An 8505-nucleotide genomic window follows, 5' to 3' on the forward strand; every position below is an offset into this window, starting at 1 on the left:
TTGGCATAAAAGAAAAATAAATTTCAAAAGGAACCGTAAATTCTGTCTATTTTTATTAAAGTCATTTTGTATAGGACCCACCACAAGGACAGGCGTTACACACCAGCAGGCAAGCCACAACAAGCCAATGCCTAGGCCACCTGCTTAGGCCATACCAACCATGCTAGCCACGCACATAGCCATGCTAGCCATGTCAAGCAGCACCAGTGGGCAGCCCAACGCCCAAGCCCATGCTTAGGCCATGCCACCCACATCCACAGCCTGCCCATGGCCCATGCCATGGGCCAGATTAGGCCACCAAGGGCCATTGTCGTGGGTCCCCATGGGAACTTATTATTTTAGTAATTTTATTATTTAGAGAACTTACTAGGATTTCCAACTAGGTCAGTCTATAAATAGGACCCTTAACATTTCATTTTACACCTTTTGGCATATTTATCTTGTGGATGGACTGGCATCTTGAGAACATTATTTTTAGTGCTTAGCACTTGGGCTATTTGGGTGCAACTCGTGTGAATCCCAAGTAGAGGATCTTCATCTTGACTTTTATGAATGGGTGATGATTCATTTATCAATCTTATGAGTAATTTCCTTTCTCCATTCAATTACCTATATTTGTTCTTGTTTATTTCCTAGTTTGTTCATCTTTATTTTCTTGCTTATCAAACATAGTCTAAGCATTATTCTTACTTTTCTTTGATTTTTCAAAATATCCATATATACCAAAAAGAGTCTTCATCTTTCCTTTGTTCGGTCATTTATTCCTTGTCCATATATATTTCCCTACTCGTTCATATATTTCCATTGATCTTATAAAATCTTGCATCTTCTCACATTCCAACACAAATTACACCTACCATATTTAATTCCATATTTTCCATATGCTTCATTCGTATACCATCCTAGATCTACCATTCCCATGAGATCTAGCCAAATTACTCATTACCACAAACTTTCCATACACTTTCCTACCTACCAAACACTTTATAAGCCTCCATAGATCCAAATCTCATCATAGATCTATTCCATAAAGCCATAAAACCCTAGATCTATCATAGATCTATTCCAAAAAGGAAAAAGCCCTAGATCTATCCTATATCTATTGCCTCCAATAATCCTAGCCAAAAACCCTAATTCCCATAAGGATTTTCTATATTTTAGGAAACCCTAACCCTAGCCTCCACCAATTTTTAAGTCATTCCCTCTAACCCCTAAAACACCTTCTTACACTTTTGGATCTCATCCTACACATCACAAACCCTAAGATCTTTTCCATCTTTGACCTAACCAAAACCCTAGACTACCCAAAACAATTCCTCCAAAATTCACTGCCCTATCCATTCACCATTCAAACCCTAACCTCACTTCACCATACCAACCCTAAACATCACCCAAGTGTTGCCAACACCAAGGGTCATCATCAAGCCATCCTACGTCCCATCAAATACAAAAACTCACCACTTAAATCACCCGAACTCATTATCATCATCAAATCCATTATTAAACACCATACATTCATTAACCTAGGAACCCTTCGTTGCCATATCCTAGCCAAGACAAGCAAGACAACGAGGAACATTTAGCCATCACAAGGTAATGCGAGACCAAAGGATCATAGTGTTTAGGGACTTGACCGAGGTCCCTAATAGTATGATCGGGTGCGCCTCGTTGGTCTTTGCGCTTGGCTAGAGAAGCCTAGTGGCATGTAAGCTGGAACTTGCCCAGAAGACTTTGGTGGAGTTTGCCTAGTGTGTATGATCGAGCTTTCCTCATTGGCCCTTGCGCTTGGCGAGAGGGGTTGAGTTGCATGTAAGAATGGAACTCACCCAAGTCTTTTGTGTATGCACTACAAAATTGAAAAAAAAAAAAGATGTAGACTTTCATTTGACAATTACCAACCTATCTTGCTTAGTTAACGTGGAGAAATTCGAAGTCTTTTTTGTCTAGGGGAGGTGGTCTCTTCTAAGGTTGTGTCGGGTAGTCTTGGGACTACCCCGCACTCCACCGAGGGAAGGGTAAAGGCACCTCAAACTACTCTCTCCTATTCATTCTCTCGAGGGAGGTAATCATCCATTTGATGTGATAGGATGGGTTAATGTTCGGGCACCTCAAGGATAGACCCACTCTCCTCAGTGAGGGAGTTCAGGCTAGGCTAGAGCTAGTCCCACGTATTGACCCTTACATGGAGGTAGTCTATTTGGGCACTTTGTGACTTAACCTGCTCCCATCCATTGGTGTCGTAGGAAAGGGGAGTGAGGTCCAGGCTAGTACTATGCCCACTCTTCATCATGGTGGGATGGGATAATGTTCGGCCAACCTCAAGGCTAGACTCGCTCTTCCTTGTGGGAGGATCGAGATAGCCTTTGGCTCATCTTGTCCTTTGATGCCCCAAGAGGAGGTAATCTATTCGGGCAGTATTTCTGACTGAATCCACTCCCATTGTTCGACGCTCACGAGGAAGGTAAGGTGTGTCGAGCTGCTAAGGACAAGCCTGCACTCCGTTAAGGGAGGGGTAGAGGCGCCTTAAATCGCTCTCTCCCTATTCATTCCCCTGTGGGAGGTAATCATCCCTTTACTATGATGGGATGGGGTAATGTTTAGGCAACCTCAGGGCTAGACTCGCTCTCCTTTGTGGGGGAGGTCGGGCTAGGCTAGAGCTAGTCCCATCTGTTGACCCTCAAGTAGAGGTAGTCTGTTTGGGTAGTTTGTGACTAAACCCGCTCCTATTTGTTGACATCGTAGGAAATGGGAGTGAGGACCAGGCTAGTACAACACCCACTCTTCGTCGTGGTGGGACGAGGTAATGTTCGAGCAGCCTCAAGGCTGGACTTGCTCTCTCCTGTGGGAGGATCAAGATGGCTTCTGGCTCATCTTGTCCTTTGATGGCCTAAGGGGAGATAATATGTTCGAGTAGTATGTTTGACTGAACCAACTCCCGTTGGTTGACTCCCACGAGGAAGGTAAAGTGTGTGGGGTTGTTTGAGGATAGACCCGCACTCCATCATAGGAGGGATAAGGCAACCTTCAGCATTACACTTGTGGGGAGGTAATCAGTTGGTGAAGATTGGATGTTTGAAAAATATAACTGTTGCTTGAGATTTGTTCACTGAATCCTTGAAAAGGACCAATGTTTCTCATTAAGCAGAGTTCATATAGCAGAGAATTAAATTTACAAGATTACTGGAAGAATCATGTCACTTTTCTTTTCCCTTATATGCACACCTCTCCTCCCCCATTCAGCCGAAATAATTCACGTCCTGACAAGACCTTGTCGGGCTTTACAAGAGGTGCATATCTACACTAGGTGCCATTCCTCTGGCCGTTGGCTCTAGTTCCTGCATGTAATATTCTTGTGCCAAGGCTTGTTCTCCTTAGAGTTCGCCCACCCCTTGAGCCCTCGGGAACTTTACCTTCAGGTGGTAGGTGAAGGTGATCGGCTTTAGATTGTTGAGGGTCAGTTGACCGATGATGGTGTTGTATGAGGAAGGGGCTTGTACCATAAAAAAGTCAACCATGACAGAGTCAGTGTGGGGAGCAATTCCTACTAGGATGGACAACGTGATTGTCCCCGCCGATTGGACTGTCATCCTGAAGAAGCCTTTGAGGGGCATTGGGGCCGGTAGGAGCCAGGCTCTGTCTATTCCCATAAGGGTGAATGATTCCCAGAATAGGATGTCTGCCAAGTTGCCGTTATTGATGAGAATCCTCCTGGTGGTGAAGTTGACAATTTGCATGGTTACCACTAGTGCGTTGTCATGTGGGTAGAGGACTCCCTCCTTGTCATCTTCTCTAAAGGAAATTAAGGGGCAGGTTCCCCTCTTTGGTGTTTAGTGGGGCGGTGGAGGTGGAGTAGACTTCCCAGAATTGAGCTTACCTTGCATGAGCTTTTCTTCCATATGAGCTTGCCCCCCAGTAATGAAACGCCTGCAATAGTGCAGATTTCTCCTACTAGAGGTCCATGGAACTCGAAGGCCTGATGAGGTTTTAACTAAGAAGTGGAAATGGGGTTTGGTGCAGAATTAAACAACTGATCTCAGAATTTAGAAACTTAAGCTTTGGGGATTTTGTGAAAAAGGAAAGTCAGTTATGAGAGGGATGAAATTGAGGGCTTTAATGGAGGTTCATCAAAGAAGCGTACTCTGGTCTTGCCTACTGTGGGTGAGGAAGTAGATGATTCAGCAATTCAATTGGTGCTAACTAGGAACCATGAGATTAATGAGTTGGAATGCCCGTGGGCTTGGGAACCCACAGACATCTTACCCTCTGTGATCTGATCAGGAGGGAAGGGCCCAATGTTTTATTCTTGTAGGAGACAAAACTCATTGACTGTGAATTTAATCTCTGTAAATACAAGTTTGGTTTTAGAAATTGTTTACTGATTAGCTCCTGTGGTCGAAAGGGGGGTTTGGCTTTGTTATAGGGGAAAGAAGTTGATTTATTTGTGAATTATTCAAACTCTCATATTGATGTTGTTATTAAATATGATGATTTGAATACTTGGTTCTTTACTAGAACATATGGTAATCCTGATGTTGCTCAACGGGTTAGAACTTGGGATTTAATTAGGACTTTTTGTCATGATAATGGGAGCCTGTGGTTGTTATTAGGGGACTTCAATGCAGTTCTATTCACCATAAGAAAAAAGGTGGGAAACCACATCCAGAGAAGCAAATTCAATCTTTCAGGGCGGTGGTCAATGTATGTGGATTGAGGTATTTGGATTTTAAGGGTTATCCTTTTACTTGGTGCAATCGTAGGGAAGGGGATCAATGTGTGAGTGAGAGGCTTGATCAATTTAGTTAACTCTTCTTGGTGGCATTTATTTATGAGTGCTAATGTTACTCATGCATGGTTTAGTAGCATATTCAGATCACATGGCTATTTGGGTGGATATGGAAGGAATTGTGGATCATTCTGGACCTAAAAAACTTTTTAAGTTTGAAGCAAGCCATGTGGGTGGGAGAGATAACTTGTGAGGAAATTATTCGAGATAAATGGGGTAGTTGTACATCACAGGCTAGTATAAGTGAAGTGATGAACTTGACTAAAACATACAGTAATAAGTTGACTGCTTGGAATAGGCAGTCTTTTGGACATGTTCAACAGCAACTCCACAAAGCTAAACAGAACTTGGCTATGGTTCATGAAAGAGGATTTGGGGGGTTAGTAGGGAAGAAAATAATTTTGCAAGAAGTGAGTGCAGAAATGGCTCGAAAGGGATGAAATTATGTGGTGTCAAAGATCTAAAGCCATGTGGCTTAAGGATGGTGATCATAACTCACAATATTTCCATATGAAGGTCTCATAGAGAAGAAGGAAGAATAAGTTACTGAAAATACCGGATGACAGTGCGATTCAACATGTTTCGGAAGGAAGAGATAGGGTTATTCTCAATTACTTTGAAACTCTATTTACTTTTTCAGAACCGAGTGGATCTTTGGATTTTTTGGAGTCTTTGGCTGGAAGGATGACCAATCAAATGATTGAGCAGCTGGCCAGGGTCTATTCTGCAGATGAAGTGAAGGATGCTCTTCAACAAATGAATCCCTCGAAAGCACCAGGACTAGACGGCATGTCACTAGTATTTTTTCAAAAATATTGGCATGTGGTGGGTGATTCAATGACATCAACAGTTTTGAGTGCATTGAATTTAGGTTCTTTTCCAGCTTCCTTAAATCATAGTTTTATTACTCTTATCCCAAAAGAATAAATTTCCTATGAAAGTTAGTGATTATAGGCCCATTAGTCTTTGTAATGTGGTTATAAAGTGATTGCAAAGGTGATAGCAAATAGATTGAAAGTTGTTTTTCCTTCTATCATTAGAGAGAGTCAATGTGCCTTTGTTCCTGAACATTTGATCATAACATTCTGATTGCTTATGAACTTGTGAAGTACAAAGAAAAAAGAAAGGAAAAAAGAAGTATATGCTATTAAATTAGAAATGAGTAAGGCTTATGACAGAGTGAAAATGGGATTTTCTTCAATCAATTATGGAGGTCTTGGGTTTTGATCCTCATGTAGTTAACATGATCAGTTATGGGGGTCATAGGTTGTGTTAGGTCAGTTTCACTTTCTGTGATGATCAATGGTGATCCTAAAGGACCTGTATATCCTTCTAGAGGTTTGAGCCTAGGGGACCCCTTGTCTCCTTATTTGTTTCTCTTTGTACTAAAGAATTGATCACTTTATTAAAGGAAGTAGGGATGAGGGGGCGGAGTTCTGGTTTGAAAATTTGTAAGGGAGCTCCAAACATTAATCATCTGCTCTTTGCAAATGACTTATTTTTTGTAAGGCTGAGATGGAAGAAAATAGAAAAGTGTAGGCTATTTTGGATAGATTTGAATATGTTAGGTCGAAAAATTAATAAGGAGAAGATAGCAATGGTTTTCAGCAACAATGTTAGAAGAGAGGTTAAAGATGACATTAAGCAGTTGTGGGGTAATAGTGAGATACAACAGTATGAAAAATATTTAGGACGTCCTTTTATGGTGAGAAGGTTGAGACATCAGGCTTTCCATTCTATTAACCAAAAGGTGTGGCTAAAACTTCAAAGCTGGAAAGAAAAATTGCTTTCACAAGGGGGAAAAAATGCTCTTGAAAGCTATAGCCCAGTCTATACCAACTTACTCCATGAGTTGCTTTTTATTACCTTCCACTTTGTATTCTTATTTGGAGTGCTTAATGGAAAAATTCTGGTGAGGCCAAAAGGGTGTGGAAAGAAAGATTCATTGATTGAGTTGGGCTAAAATGTGTGAGACAAAAGCTTATGGGGGTTGGGTTTTAAAGATTTGAGGATCTTTAACTTAGCTCTCTTAGCTAAGTAGGGATGGCATTGGATGTAGGATGAAAGTAATTTTCAAATTATTTAAGTCACAATATTTTCCATGTACAACTTTTAAGCAAGTTGGCTTAGGTAACTGTCCATCTTACATTTGGAGGGTGATTGGAGGATGTAGATGGCAAATTGGGAATGGAAGAACTGCAAAAATATGGTCTGACTAGTGGTTTCCAGGTTATGTGGATTTATTTTCTAATGGTTTTCATGGCTCAAATAATGCACAAGAAGATGTAGTGGCTACTCTTATGGATGTTGACACAGGAAGTTGGAATGTTATCAAACTTAGATCTCTCTTCAATCCAAGTGTGGTGACAGACATCCTCAAGATTATTATTTGTCCAAGTGTGAATGGTGATAAATGAATTTGGGCTCATGAGAGAAATGGTGTTTTCAGCAATAAAAGTTGTTATACGTTTATTAAACCAAGTTTGGGATCTTGGATTGCAGAGTCATCAACTACAAATTTTATGGAAGCAGCTATGGAGGATGCCAGTGCCTAGCAAAATTAAAATTTTTGCTTACTATGCTTGTAAAGAAGGTCTTCCCACTAAAAAAAACCAAATGAAGAAACATGTGCTCATAGATGTTGCTTGCTGCCTTTATGGGTTCTAGTGCAAATATCTTAACCATGCTTTGATTAGCTGTGATAATTTACTATGTATGTGGAAAGTGTTGATGCCAGACTTGCTTGTTGATGCTAATATGAAAATCTGTGAGATAGCTTTGCATCTGTGTACGTAATGGTCTCAAAGTGACAAATTATCTCTTTTCTTTACTTTAGCTTGGAGTTTCTAGTATAGACATAATCAAATAGGGCATGATCAAGTGCTATTAAGTCCAAGGAAGGTTGCGAATAATGCCTTGAGTTTGATCAGAGATTACAAACAAGTCAAATTGATGTCAAGTGTTCAATTAAAACAACATTTTTGTTGGAAAACTCCTCCACCTAGATTGCTAAAACTTAATGTTGATGGAGCTGTTTTTGGAGAGTTGTGAAAATTTGGTATTGGCTGTATTTTGAGAGATGATCAAGACAAGGTGCTTATGGCTACCACCAAGATTGAGAGTGAAGTTGAGGAACCAGAAACTGTTGATTGAAAAGCAATTCTTAGGGTCTCCAACTGTTTGTCATCATGGGCATCACAAGACTTCAAGTTGAGTCTGATTGTTTGTTGATAGTGGAGGCAATGGAGCAAAATACTATGGAAAGATCACTATTGGGGCTGTTATATAGGGAGATTAAGTTACTTTTTTCATGTTTTGTTAAATGTAATTTTGTCTATGTTCATAGAGAAGGAAATAGAGCAGCTCATATTTTAGCTCGGTATGCAAAAAATGTGGATGATATTGCTATGTGGTGGGATTGTATTCAGGATCTTATTTCTCAAGTCAATTGGCTTGATAAAAATTGACTTGATAAGTGTCTCTAATCTCTTTTTATTAATGGAAGTATTGTTCTTATCAATAAATAAATAAATCATATTTTATACTAATTTCTAACTTATAATTTATTCCTATAGCATTTAATAGGCCATTAATAAAGTATTACACATTTTATATTAGCTACTAACTTAATTATATACTAGACTTAATATTCTACATTTAATGAAATTATACTAGTGATTATACATTAGTATACATGTTATTATACATTAGTTATTATATAT

The sequence above is a fragment of the Carya illinoinensis genome, chromosome 12, assembly GCF_018687715.1.
Source record: "Carya illinoinensis cultivar Pawnee chromosome 12, C.illinoinensisPawnee_v1, whole genome shotgun sequence".
Classification (NCBI taxonomy): Eukaryota; Viridiplantae; Streptophyta; class Magnoliopsida; order Fagales; family Juglandaceae; genus Carya; species Carya illinoinensis.